Below are 15,000 nucleotides of genomic sequence, written 5' to 3'. Positions count from 1 at the left end.
TCCTCCCAGTCAGCCTTCCTGAAATTCCATCTGCAAAGTGGGAGAGACTGCACCCTCGGTATTGTCACCCCAGCTGTGACAAGAACCGGTCTGTGCTGGCTATGCGGAAAGTCCCCGAGGACTGTCCGCTTCACCTGCAGCGGTTCACCGTTCGCGCTTTTCGTTACGAGGGTGAGGTCTGGAGTGTACTCCTTCTTATGGCGGGTACCCCGGAAGGTACCCTTGGCTGTAGGATCGTACACTAGGTGTAGATCATTACAGTCCATCCATGAGCGGAGTTGTCTTCCTGCCTCGTTGCAGTCTCGGTAGCCCCATTCGTGATGGTGGCTATTAAAGTCTCCCAGACAGATGGAAGGATGGCTGACCACCGGTACCGGTGGTGTAGTCCAAGTCGCTCTAGGTGGTTTGTAGATATTATGCAAACACAGTCCACCTACTTCCACGGAAATTCGGTTCACCCCATTGCTGTCCGTTACGCTCTCAATGACCCTTACCTTCGATGGCTCTTTAGCGTAAACGCTAACCCCTCCTTTGAGCCTCGAAGTGTCCTCGCGTTGGACCACCGTATAGCCTGGGATCTGGAATCGGGAAGATTGCGCGCCTGAATAAAGGTGGGTCTCCTGTAAAAGGAGGATATCAACGCAATGAACGGCCAGTAGCTTTGATAAAAGCTCATTTTTTGCCATACTCTGGCTCTCGACGTTCAGGGACAATATACGCGTCAGTTCGCCATCCCCGCCGTCGCATTTTCCAATCGGCAGGCCGCGAATCGATTGATGCATGGGACGTTCGCTTTTTTCTCGGACGTGCCGACGACCCGGGCGACACGAACGCGGTATTATTTGGCTAGGCGGCAGACCGCTTCGCCATTGACGGGACTGTTTGGGACTCGACATAAGGACAATAGTGTGGCGCCCGGGATAGGGCTGCTATTCGGGCACCGGGTTTGGATCAAATTTAGTCACACACCGGGGCGAGCAGCTCATGTGGCTCGTTGGCTCGATACCCGGGATGGTCTCGTGACGGTCGACCGGGATTTACACCTTTGCCCTCCCGTGTGCCTCAAGCCCCCTCACCAACTGCAAGGTAAAGATCCACGAGGGGGATCAGTCGGCAGAATCCATTTGTAAGTAATGTCCGTAGAGAACTCCAAACTAACGTTGTTTCGCTGCTTAGTGGTGACTAGTTATATATATATATATATATGTATTTATATATATGTATTTATATATATATATATATATATATATATATATATATATATATATATATATATATAAGTGTGTGTACGTGTGTGTGATTGTGATTGCGTGTGATAGACGGGGTGAAGGAGAGAGAGAGAGAGAGAGAGAGATAGAGAGAGAGAGAGAGAGAGAGAGAGAGAGGATAGAGAGAGGAAAGAGGGAGTATGAAACTAAAAAAAAAGGAAAAATATGAAAAAGAAGAGAAAGAAATGAGAGAGAGTAGAGAGAGAGAAAAAGGGGAGACAGAGAGAAAGAGAGATGAGAGATAGATGAGAATGTAGGAGAGGAGAGAGAAGAAGAGAGTAGTGAAGAAGAGATAGACAGAGAGAGAGAAAGAACGCGAAAGAAAGAGAGAGATAGAAAGAGAGAGAGAGAGAGAGAGAGAGAGAGAGAGAGAGAGCGAGAGCGAGAGAGAGAGATTACTAGACAGAATAAACAATACTATATTTTTCTACAAGCAAGGAACGTATTCAAACATGTCAGGATGAACAATTGTATGATATATTATGACATTTATTTTCCTACATTTTACTGACATATTCAAACAAATTATGTCTGGATAAACAGCATATATTATGGGATATTTTTCTCTTTGTTCTTATCAGACCAAAGAATGAGCACGTGATGAATCTACGTCATATTGCCATGCTTTTAAACCGGGGCTTCTCATTCGATGTGATATTCTTTGGCTTTTATCGAGTCACAACAAACTGTTGCAGGAATTGTTGTTGTGCTAGTGAGCATTGTGAAAATCTATTAAAATGAATCCCAGTTCTATCCTCAGTAAGTGTTAACAATATTGCTTTTTTCAATACACAAACTTATAATCGTATGTTTATTTTATCATTAAAATGCCGTACCCTGGAAAGACACGTATTCACAAATTTGACCAGAATATTTCTTAAAACGTCATTCGGTTTAAATTTCAATGATCTTGGCAAAAATCTCGAACCTTGTACGTCTTCAAGTCTTCAGCAAAGTCCCAGGTTTGAGATCTTTTGTCAAGATGGGGGTTATTCAATTTCATCAAAATTTGAAGGAAGAGTTGTCTGACCACAATTTAATGAGGCTTTTTTTTCCAGGTTAGATTTTATCTATTTCAACGTAAGACGAATTTAATGAATTATTCTTACCATTGCCATTTCCTTCAATTGCGCGTTTCTCAAAGGTTCACAATATAATAATATAAAAATTTTGTTTTCATTTATTAAAAGCTAATGGTCCATACATATTCCAAGATCTTTTTGTGAAGAAAATAATGTTCGAGTTTAATCTCTACGATTCACTTCAATTAATCGACTACATATGAAAGGGCTCGTGTTACACTACTATAACTACTACTACTACTACTACTACTACTACTACTTACTACTACTACTACTACTACTACTACTAACTACTACATACTACTACTACTACTAACTACATACTATACTACTATACTACTACTACTACTACTACTACTACTACTACTACTACTACTACTACTACTACTACTACTACTACTACTACTACTACTACTACTACTACTACTACTATACTACAAACTATACTACCTACTACTACTACTACTACTACTACTACTACTACTACTACTACTACATACTACTACTACTACTACTACTACTACTACTACTACATACTACTACTACTATAATAATAATAATAATAATAATAATAAAAATATAATAATAATAATAATAATAATAATAATAATAATAATAATAATGGTGATGATGATGTGAAATGGATCAAATCGCACAAGAATTGTTTCGTCACAAAGAAGTCCCTTCACATGTTGATCTTTAGCTGTCCATTTCCATTTAACTTCTTTCTTGGTTAACTGATAGAGTTACTGGCTTTAAGACAATTGAACTATTTGGTAAAAATTTCTAATAAAGTTGTACTTGTCCTAACAACGATTTTAGACTCAATACATTATCGGGTGGCGGCATTTTAGTGAATACATCAACTTTTGTACCTTTTTCAATGCCGTCTCTTGATATTAGATGGCCCAAATACTCACACTGCGTTTCTGCGAAAGAACATTTTTTGAGATTACAGCGAAGTCCCTTATCATGAAGCCGCTGTATTAATCTTGGAAGATTGTTTAAATGGTTTTTGGTATCTTTGCCACTCACAAGGATATCGTCGATATATTCTTCAATACCTGGCAGATCCTGAGTCAGTTGATCCATTATTATTTGAAAATATCCCGGAGCTGAACTGATGCCAAAAGATAGTGTCATTTGAATAAGAACACCTTTATGCGTGCTGAGTTAAAGGCGTTCTTGCGATTTTAGTGACAAAGGGATTCGTGTGTAAGCCTCGGTTAGGTCGATTTAGGAAAATCCATAGCCTCCTCCCAATTTGCGCATGAGATCCTCGGGTAACGGTATCGGATATCTGTGAGTTTTCAATTGCGGATTAACTGTAACAGAGTAGTCTCCGCATACTCCAATTTTCGGTCTCTCACCACTGGTTGTCTTCTATTTTATTGCACAATCGGTGTTCCAAATTCGTTGAAAGATGTAGGTTTCCAAATACCCTTTGCAATACCTGCATCCAAGCTCCTGTTGAGGTCGTCCTGAATCGCATATGGGACGGAACGAGGCTTTTGAAACACAGACGTTACATCGGCTTTGAATTTAATGTCATGTTCAAAATCTTTCAATTTACCGAGTTCTAGTTTGAAGACAACGGGAAATTCTTCACACATTTGTTTACATGCCTTTTGAAGATGCGACGTATCGTTTTGTTTATTTTCGTGACGTAACAGTTGACCTCAGTGTCCACCATCTGTGGCGGGAAAAATGGCGGGAAGGCTTCTTACCACGTGCTGACCACACTGCAGGCAGAAAAGGCACTTCTCCCGGTTTTCCCGGCTGGCAGATATCCGTCCGTGGTACGTTGACTGACGTAACGAAACGCTCCGATAGATATAGGTGAAAAATCCTCGTAGCCAATGTTGTGATTTTGACGGACACCAGAGTAATATTGTGGAATTACTCAACTCAGAAGATTTTTAAAAATGTATTATTATTATTATTATTATTATTATTATTATTATTATTATTATTATTATTATTATTATTATTATTATTATTATTATTATTATTATTATTATTATATTATTTATTATTTTATTATTATTATTATTATTATTATTATTATATTATTTATTATTATTATTATTATTATTATTATTATATTATTATTATTATTATTAATTATTATTATTATTATTATTATATTTTGTTACGGTAGAAGGGACTGGCGTTGTATATAGACTTCATATTGAATGCATTGGCTGACTGAATTGGGGCTAATGGAGGCCATTGGCTGACGAGGTGAATTTGTTTTTCACTTTGCTTTTTTGGTTTCCTCTTCAATAAGGAATCTTGGGGTCTGTTTTGATTCATCACAAATTACGTAGTGTGCATTTTGAATGAACGGTTCTCTCCTAATAAAACGTTGCAAGACCAATGTTAAAATAATTGCACTAGCTGTCATTTGAAGAACTAGATTTAAAAATAGATTCACCATTGATTTTTTAAAGAGTTTGAAAAGTGTGTGCTTGCACATTTTAAAAATGTTACATCGGAATATATCCTATGCAAATTCTAAAATTCAAGCCCTGGGTGGGGATCCTGACCTCCCATAGCGGGCAGGGAGGTACACACTGTGTCTTCTATCCCCTTATATCTGTTTTCCCAACATGCTTTCTGTCTTTGTCTTGGAATGAGATTACTTAGTTTTTTTCCTTGCCCTGGTCGGAGTCCTGGCTAGGAGGGAAACAGTCAAATGCATAGTTATTGTTATGGGAGATGATATTTTTTTCCTTGTAAACTATCTCTCTGTTATGTATTAGTATATTTGTTATTTTTTAATGTATAATGTAAGCATTTGAGTGTGTTCCTCTTTGTTGGATTTTGTTCTTGTGTCCGGATGAGACTTATAGGTGATCTCAAACTAAGTACATTGGTGATATGCTCTTGGAATCTACATCTGATCCCTATTTGTTCCTTGTTCCCCTATGTCTTACTTTCTCTTGGATGCTTCAATTGTAATTCTAGAACGTTTTACTATCCCATTTTCTTCCTTTTTACTGGCGCTGATATAACCTAAATGTGTTGCAAGTGCCGTAAAACCCTTAATAACAAAAAACCATAAAAATCAAGCCTGGACAGTCCTAGTTTGTCTAAATCTAATACTAAAAGAATTAAGGGTGAAAGATCTTTTGCTTTTGTAGTCCCACAAGTTTGAAACTACTTAGATACGTACATGGAAATAAACATATCTTTTTAAATTGTAAATAATTTTAAAGAATTGTAGTTATGTATGACTTGGTCTTTGTGTGTACGTGCTTGATGTTTTTTCATTTCATCACTTCTATCATTTTTTACCATGTAAGGCACCTAGAACCTGTTTGTTTGGGGTAGGCTTTCATCTTAAGGAAAAAATCTGTATGTTCCTACATTTTATGTGTAAACATCAAGTCTTTTTTGCTTACGGCACCAGTAGTTAGATCTGCTGATTACAACTTCGAAAATTTTGTTGAACTGGCTTTTGCGAATTTTAGACCCCGACAGGAAATGTGTATAAAGATCGTTAATCCAATATAACTTTTTGAAAATGAAGTTCTGGTGTTAGTGTTAGTACATAAAGGATTTTACAGCATCATTTTAAAGCACCATGGACAAATTGGTAATTTTTAAAGGTAGTACTAGTAAAATAATGTCTACTGAAAACTACAAATTTTTCCATTTTCAAGTCGGCGGGTCTGCTGAGCAGGGTGCTATACAAGTTTATAATCAATGGTGGGACCTGAGAAATTCAGTCACATTGTGAAAATGTTCAATTTTAATTGTGCATATTCTGAATATTGGTGGACTTTAGAGCATTTTAATATTTATGTCAAGCAAATCGGATGATTTCTCATGAAGTTGTGGTCATTTTTAATGGGTGTGGGTGTAAAAACTTTAATTTTGAGAACTGGCTTCTAAAGTTTGATAACGTGGTAGTCAATTAATCAAGCATCTCCACCTTACAGAACATTTAAAAGAATGGATTCGGACCTTTGATGTTTGTAGAAAATGTTAATAAACAAAAATTATAATTTTTTTCTCAGAATAAGGGGATTTTCAGGGGAGTTGATCTGTCTCAACAGTACAGGTGGCTAAACACTTATCTCTTTTGGCTAGGTAGTCATTTAGAGCCATTTGGCCCATAGAGCCGGAATTTATCCTGGTTTCTATAGCGTAAAATAGACAACAGCAATTGCTTTCTATCCTTTGGATAGGATACTAGTCTATCGCAAAGTACTTTCCACCAAATCTAACAGACTAAGCCAACCATTCACTGCTGGGTGGACAAAGGGGTCAGAAAAAAAAATATCTCGACTGTGCCCGGGATCAATTTTGGTCCCTTTGCTTATGAAGCGAGTGCTCTACCAACTGAGCTATTGGGACCTCCCTGTGGCGGGTTTTGTGTTATTTTTGTGGGATCGAGTCAAACCGATAGCTCAATGGTATGGATTCGAACTAGTATGCGCGCTATGGCTCTCGTTACCAGCTGCGCCACTCAACCTATACCACAAACGGCTCAGGTTTAATATAGGGGTGATTAAGAATTGCCTTAGGGTCCCTTTTAACTTAATTGTATTAATAACAAGTGAGTCAAGACAATAGTAACGCCCAATACAATAATAACAATTCTATACATAAAGTTTAATTAGATTGTTACAGGAAAAGATAGAAAGAATAAGTATTTATTGAATATCAGGAAGAATAGCTCTAATTGAGTGGATCTAATTTATTATTTATTTATCTATTGATTCATTTATGGTTGATTGAGTTAGTTTCTAATCATCTGTGTCTGTGGAAAATACATTTGAAAATGGTATAAGCCCGTTTGGCTTATCTTTATCCTGCCGGCTTGCTTGATTGAGGCACATGTATCAGCTAGTACCAGGGTTGGCTCCTGCTTGCAGAGTTTTCTGGACTTCACAACAGTGTGTTGTAGTTATGGACTGACATCAGGGGTTTTCCACTATGCAAGGACTGGGAGGCAGGGATTCGGCACGGGCTGGGTGCTTCAAGGACAAGGACCTTCAGTTAAGAGTTAAAACAACAAGGTCTTAGAGCCAATCGAGTTTGTCTTTCGCCACCGGATCGTCCTTGAGCGACACATCATAATAGCCTTTATTTGCCGACAAAGGCAAGGAGAAGCAGTAATTCCATAATAATGGTAGTTGTAACATTTGTATCAAACATCAGCTGACAGTCGAGCTATCTTACATGATGAGAGTTTAACAGGGTTGTGTCCCTGGTATTTCTTACTTTATTTTTATTAATTATAATTGAGGTTATGATATGTGGCCGGCGATTGGCGGTAGGGTACAGGCATTCAAGCAATATACATATTGAATATAAATGAAATAGTAGCATAGATCATAAACAAATGTTAAATATAGTATAAGATACATATAGATATAGTTTTGTAAAGGTATTCCAACTTACGAACACCCATGGAATAGCACAATTAAAATATATACACAAACTATAATATTAATAATAGATTAAATTGAATTCACAGTAATATCTCGTTCCACTTTGAATGTTAACCAATAATTCATTTTACCTTCAGCCGAGGGAAGAAAACTTTTACAAGTTTGAAATTGGAGGGACAGCTCTTCTTTCTTGGCCTTAGCGTGGGTGTGATTCGATTCAGAGATGAATTTGATTTTGTGAATTAAAGGAGCGCGTCTGAATTATGGGAATAGCCAATCAGAACAATGTTCCTGTTTTAGATAGCCAATGATATTCAGATGCTTTGGTAAGAAAGAAGAACGGAGAGCTTAGAACAGTAATTGCAATTTTAGCTACTCTTGAACAAGACAAGAACCTCAGGGCATATGCATGTTGGAGTCTTGCTTGGAAAAAGTAATTAGCACGAGGTATGGATACAATGGGCAGACAATTTGAACCGGTAAATAAGCCTTAAGCTGAAAGCGAGTGTTCCATTATACAATGGGAAGGTTTCCAACCTATTGACCAATTTTTCCGTTAGCAAATTTTAGAGTTTTATTGGAGAAAGACTGTCCATGTTTTGAATATCTTAACTGGAGGTGTTAATCTGCCTTGGCAAATATATATCGTCCACTAAGTTTGAAGTGGTTTTGATGAGACGCTTACGAATGGTAAAGAAATCATGCAGTGAAAGAAAATCGTTCGTCACATTCTCCCCCTCTTGAAAAATCTCATTGTTAGATTAAAATTAAGTCTAGTTTAAAATCATCTGAGAATTGTGGACAATAAGATGGTACTGGAGGTACAGTTATGTTGTTGTGACGTCATCGGATAAGAGATGAACGATTGTCGGGTCATTGAGGTCAGGTTATAGCAAAGTAACGGATATTCCTATTTTGCTTGCGGCAGTTCTCGTAATGTAAGGTGTGTTGGGGTCAGGTAAGCGCAGTACGGGTTGTGACGGCAGAGTCCTTTTTATAGCGCAGAAATCGTCCTCGCAGTGTGAAGCGTTCCTGGTTTGTCCAACATTTTTAAATTCAGGAGTTATTGTTCCTCTCTGATTTCGTTGCTTGGCAACATTATGATTCCTTATCTTGGCATCATTTTGATTTTTGCCTTGGCAAATATATATCGTCCACTAAGTTTGAAGTGGTTTTGAATGAGCAGGGCTGAGAATCTTCCGCCTAAAGGCGGATTTCCGCCTAAACGGTGTTTTATCTCCGCCCATCACCATCACAATTCCGCCTTTTAAAAAGACTCACCACAACCACTACATCAACATCCCTATCACCATTACTACTACAACCACCACCACATCATCATCTCTATCACCACCACCATCACTACTACAACTACCACCACACCATCATTCCTACCTATCACCATTAATACTACAACCAGCCCCATCATCATCCCTACCACCACCACCATCCCTACGACAACTACCACCACATCATCATCCCGACTATCACCACCACTACAGCTACAACCACTACTACTACAACTACCATCACACCATCATCCCTTAGTGATGATAATCTTCCGCAGAATTCGGCGATTTTAGGATTTTTCTGAAATTTTCAACTGTTTTTGCCTTGTCAAATATTTTCGGCTAAGAGGTAGTTTAGCTGAAAAATCACCAATATGTCTTTTGTCATTTTTGACACCTCTGCTCAGCTGCATGATTTTTGATGACATTCCCATGCCCATGACATTAGTCTAGACACACTGGTGCCAAATGTGAATAGTCGTACTAACCCATGACGCCTTGGATGACAAGATGATCAAAAGGGAAGGGGATGGAGCGGGTGTCAATATTTTTGTACCATTTAGCTTTGTACTCCTTTTTTGTTTGTTTGTTTGTTTGTTTGTTTGTTTGTTCTGAATTCAATTGAATTCATTATAACTTATCTCTAATTACCAATTAAAACAAAATTCAGAGTGGTCTCTCTCTCTCTCTCTCTCTCTCTCTCTCTCTTCTCTCTCTCTCTCTCTCTCTCTTTGTTTATCTATCTATCTATCTATCTATCTATCTATCTATCTATCTATCTTTCTCTCACTCTTTTTCTTTCTTTCTTTTCCATATTTTATTTCTCAGCTTACCTTCTAACTTCACATTATTATGTTTATAGATATCACTTTGTAATAGAGAGAAAATACAACAGTAAGTTTGGCTGATCGATTTAAGTAATAATTTTTTTAAAGGCTTGATTTAGATTCGCTCATTTGATGGAATATGTTTTGCAATTGATTAAAGATTCTTATCATAAGCTGCATAACCACAAGGTTGCAGTAATACACACACACTAGCCGTGTTTGTAGTATAAAAAAATACCTCCTTTTGGCCAAAAGTTTATTATAATCTCTTGATATAGTGGGAAGCATTATAGAGCTCTAAAATTTTTAATTGGAAATGACAATTTTAAAAATTATATTTACAAAAAGTCAGTAATATCCTGTGACCAGAATAGACGTGTTTTAGAAGTTAGTAATATATTACGTAATATTAAGTAACAATGAATAGCTGTGTTGTTTTTTGCATTAGATTTGGGCTTGACAGACGGGCCGATAGATTTTGCTCCTTTTTTTTTTGCAAATTATCATTATCATCACTGATCCCTACAACCACTACTACAACAACCACCACCACATCATCATTCCTATTACCAATACAACTACATCCTTCGCCACCACATCATCCCAACTATCACTGCTAATACTACCACCACATGATCCCTTCCACAACTATTACAACCACCACCACACGATCATTCCCAACACCTCTACAACTACAACCACCATCTCATCACCCTTATCACGACCCTACTACAACCACCACTGCATGATCATCCCTACCGCTACCTTTTTTAACTGCAAGTACAATATGTTGTTTCAACTTTTGAAATTCCTCCAAGTGGTGACAGAAATTATTGCGAAACGCATTTTGGATTGCATCTCAGTAGATTTTAATGAAATTCAAATTTATACGTTATCGTCGCATAGATGGGTCTTGAACTATTCGCTGAAAAATTTCCTCCATTTTCGTGACCCGTCATTCTCACTCCTGAACCATCATGACATCATGACCATCCCCACTACAAAAGCAACTATCACATTATCATCAGTAACACCATCTCCACAACCACATCATCACTGTCATCATTATAATCAGTACCACCTCTAGTGCAAGCACCACTATCACATCATCTTCCTGGTGGGGTCTTTACTTGCATAGATCAGAATTGCTTTCTGTCTTTGTCTTGGCTTGATCCTTTTCCTGGCCGGCCAGATTCATTGGTAGGGAGGGAAGCAATTAAATGTAAATTAAACTAACTATATTGATAGTTTGGCCTTGGAGTCCGTTTCTCACAAACGGACTCCAAGATCAAACTATCAATGTAGTTAGTTTGAAGTCACCTATTTGAACCAGTCTCACCTTTTCTCCGGTACTTTTGATCTTACTTAAATCTATATTTTTTTACAGCCCCATTTTTACCTTTTAAGTGGTGCTGAAATGACCTACAAGTAAAAGTGAAGCAAGCGCCGTAAAAACCCTTCGAACAAATAGCTCAAAACTCTCTCTCCTCTCTCTCTCTCTCTCTCTCTCTCTCTCTCTCTCTCCGTCTATATCTCTCTTTACACAAACACTCATAGACACAAAAATGAATAAAGCACACTTATTTGTTTAGTCCCGATTAGCTTTCATGGTCATCCTCCACTACTTACCAATAACAGGTCATCACAAACACCTTGACTTCAATCTCTCTCTCTCTCTCTCTCTCCTCTCTCTCTCTCTCTCTCTCACACCTCTCTCTCTTTCTTTCTCTCTCTCTCTCTCTCACTCTCTCTCTCCCTCCTACACACACACACACACACAAATCAGTAAAGAGCACCCAGTTCTTTAGCCTCAATATGTTTTCATTTTTCATCTTTCTATACTTAACAGTGATACACACACACACACACACACATACACACACACACATATACACACATATGATTCTATTAAATGTTAAATTTCTGGCAATTTCCAACATGAAACATACGCTAACTTAATATTTACGATTAACAAATAAAACACAACACACATCACAATTACGTTCACTCAATACTTTAACCTAAACTTTCTGTACCTATCACTATTTTCAATTGGAGCAGTCTCTCTTTCTCTCTCTCTCTCTTTCTCTCTCTCTCTCTCTCTCTCTCTCTCTCTCTTTCTTATATTTTTCTCTTTCTCTCCCCCTGTTCGTCTCTCTCTCTCTCTCACACACACACACACACACGCACACACACAAACACACTCTATCTGTCCTTCTGTCAGACAAACCTAAATCTATAAAGTGGATCATATCCTTTTCACATCAGCCATCAATCTATCTTTTCATCTCCAAGTACACACCTTATCACCACCATCATCGTCATCATTATCATTATCATCATCATCATTCATCATCATCATCATCATCATCATCATCATCATCATCATCATCGTCATCATAATCATCACTGCCACTACTACTACTACTACTACTACTACTACTACTACTACTACTACTACTACTACTACTACTACTACTATACTACTACTATACTACTACTACTACAACCACTACCATCGCCACACCATCATTTCATGAAGGACCACCATTACTACTACTAAAACCACCTCCACCACATCATCATCATCAACATCAATACCACCACCACCACGACAACATCAAAAACCTATCACCATTAAAACAACAATCACTACCACATCCTTACCACCACAACAATATCACCACCACCACTTCTGCAACCACCACAACCACATACATCATCATTATCATTACTGCCGCCAGTACAACATCCACCATCATATCATTATTACCACCACCCCTACCATTAATTTTTATATTTTATACGTCATAATGAAATTGGTTTTGGAACTTTACTTGATTTGAAACAAGGGATATTTGGATGAATATAGATCTCAATAGATTATATTTAGTTTGCACAAATTCCTGTTTAAGCATTGAAATTATTCGGAATTGTTTCTGAAATTTATGTGAGCCAAATTTTAAGTTGGCGTCTCTGGTCAACTTGAAACAATGGGAGGTGGGCATTAGTGAATCTGTGAATAAGGGAGATGTGGCGACTACCACTACTACTACAACCATCACCACATCATCCCTACCACAACTACTACAACCACCACCACATCATCATACCTACGACTACCATTACTACAACCACCATGTTATAATTACACTTCAGTTTTTGAAATTCCTCCGAGTGGTGTCAGAAATTGCTGCGAGACACATTTTGGATTGCATCACAATATATTTTAATGAAATTTAAATTTATAGTTTATTTTTGCATGGATACTTCTTGATCTTAGCGCTGAAAAATGTCCTCCTTTTTAGTGACCGGTCATTTTCACCCCTGATTTTAGTGAAATTCAAATTTATAGGTCATGGTCGCATGGATGGGTCATGATCTTCATGATGAAAAATTTTCTCCTTTTTTGTGACCAGTCATTCTCACCCCTGATGGTCTCATCCACGAAGTCGGTAAGTAGGTCATGTGTATCTAAACTAAAACCCTATATAATTTGATTATGAACAGTTTGAGAAAGTGGCAAAGAAATGGCCGGGGTTTTATCAACTACGTCACGTTGATCCATGTAAAAGTCTTAACTAACACTTTCTCACCATACACGAGTTTCATATTAGTAACACCGTTGTCGTTGTCGAATAAATTCAAAAGCATGACACCAAGCAGAAGTTATAATTTGCTCTATACGCCGAGTGTCGTTGAAGCTACGGCTTGTTCTCCCCCTTTTAATGCGATTTATGCACAGTATGTAAATATTGCGCTTTATCAAAAATTACGTTAAAAATTATTTACTGGAGTTGGAGTTGAATATAGTTATCTGTCTTACTCAAGGAAACAAAGCAAAGAAGAGAGACCAATTTAAAATATGTCAGGATGTTGGATGACTGCATTGCTTATATAACATGACATAACAAGACGATAGTCGAGTACATAGGCTAGCGCCCACTTCCTAATGGATAAAATGCTCGTTGACCGTTAGAATTAACCAGTGGATTTTTGACCAATCAAAACATGGAATTCGTGACATATCTTCACACGTGCTCGGACAAACATAGTTGGCTATTTATAAATAATAGCTTAATAAAATCGACATCTCTCTGATCATTGTTATTGTTTTTCTACACCACAACATTGGTGACTTGATATCACACGAATTTCTCGATCAGATTATAAACGTTAAAGTTTTCTCATTGTTTTCTGTGTTGGTTCAACTGATCGAGCGGTAGAACAGTGGGTATTTTACTTATACCATCGATACTAAAACCTGTGTAGTTTGCTATGTTTACCAATCACTGCCATGGACTACATTATGACAACTGTCCGAGGGGCATGGTTATCTAGGTGTCTATTACAGATGGATCCGACGCTCCACACACTCATGAACACACACACACACACACACACACACACACCATATGAGCAAATGTGAATCAACAAAATCAATAAAATCAGATTACTGTAGGTAAAAAGTAAATCAAATATAGTATTACTTATCACTGTGGGTCATGGTGGTGGTGGTGATGATGATGATTATGATGATGATGATGATGATAATGATGATATGATATGATGAATGATGATGATGATTGATGTATGATGATGATGTGATGATGATGATGATGATGATGATAGATGGTTGATGATGATGATGATGATGATGATGTGTGATGATGATGAATGATGATGATGATGATGATGATGATGATGATGATGATGATTATGATGATGATGATGAATGATGATGATGATGATGATGTATGATGATGATGATGATGATGATGATGATGATTGATGATGATGATGATGATGATGATGATGATGGTGATGATGTGATGATGAATGGAGATGATGATGTGATGATGACATTGATGTGATGTATGATGATGATGATAGATGATTACGATGATGCTGATGCCTATCCCTTGTGTCAATTATGTACTTGGTACATCATTTTATAGCTTAAACAAAAAAATTGCGCTTTCTTATACAGGGGCAAATATCAATAACGCGCTGTACATGGGGGTCCGTGTCAAAAACAGGCAACATATTATTATTGTGACAAGGGAATCCTTCAGGCGATATTACCATTTGTTTGTTTTCAAAGATTCACGCGCTGTAAACGGCCAGGT

General features: G+C 37.6%; 1 long non-coding RNA gene across 1 annotated transcript in view; it reads left to right on the top strand.

Moving 5' to 3' along the window:
• Window positions 1-1,887: 1,887 nt before the first annotated feature.
• The window catches only part of LOC144977866 (uncharacterized), a 137,501-nt gene continuing 124,388 nt past the window's right edge, over window positions 1,888-15,000 (top strand). Inside the window, exon 1 of the long non-coding RNA XR_013646419.1 lies at window positions 1,888-2,027. This is a non-coding gene — a long non-coding RNA (uncharacterized LOC144977866). The remainder of the gene's footprint in view (window positions 2,028-15,000) is intronic.

This window comes from Berghia stephanieae, chromosome 8 (assembly GCF_034508935.2).
Source record: "Berghia stephanieae isolate SIO BIC M18660-M18661 chromosome 8, UCSD_Bste_1.3, whole genome shotgun sequence".
NCBI lineage: Eukaryota > Metazoa > Mollusca > Gastropoda > Nudibranchia > Aeolidiidae > Berghia > Berghia stephanieae.
The sequence above is the reverse complement of the archived record's forward strand: the minus strand, read 5'-3'. Positions and strand labels throughout refer to the sequence as shown.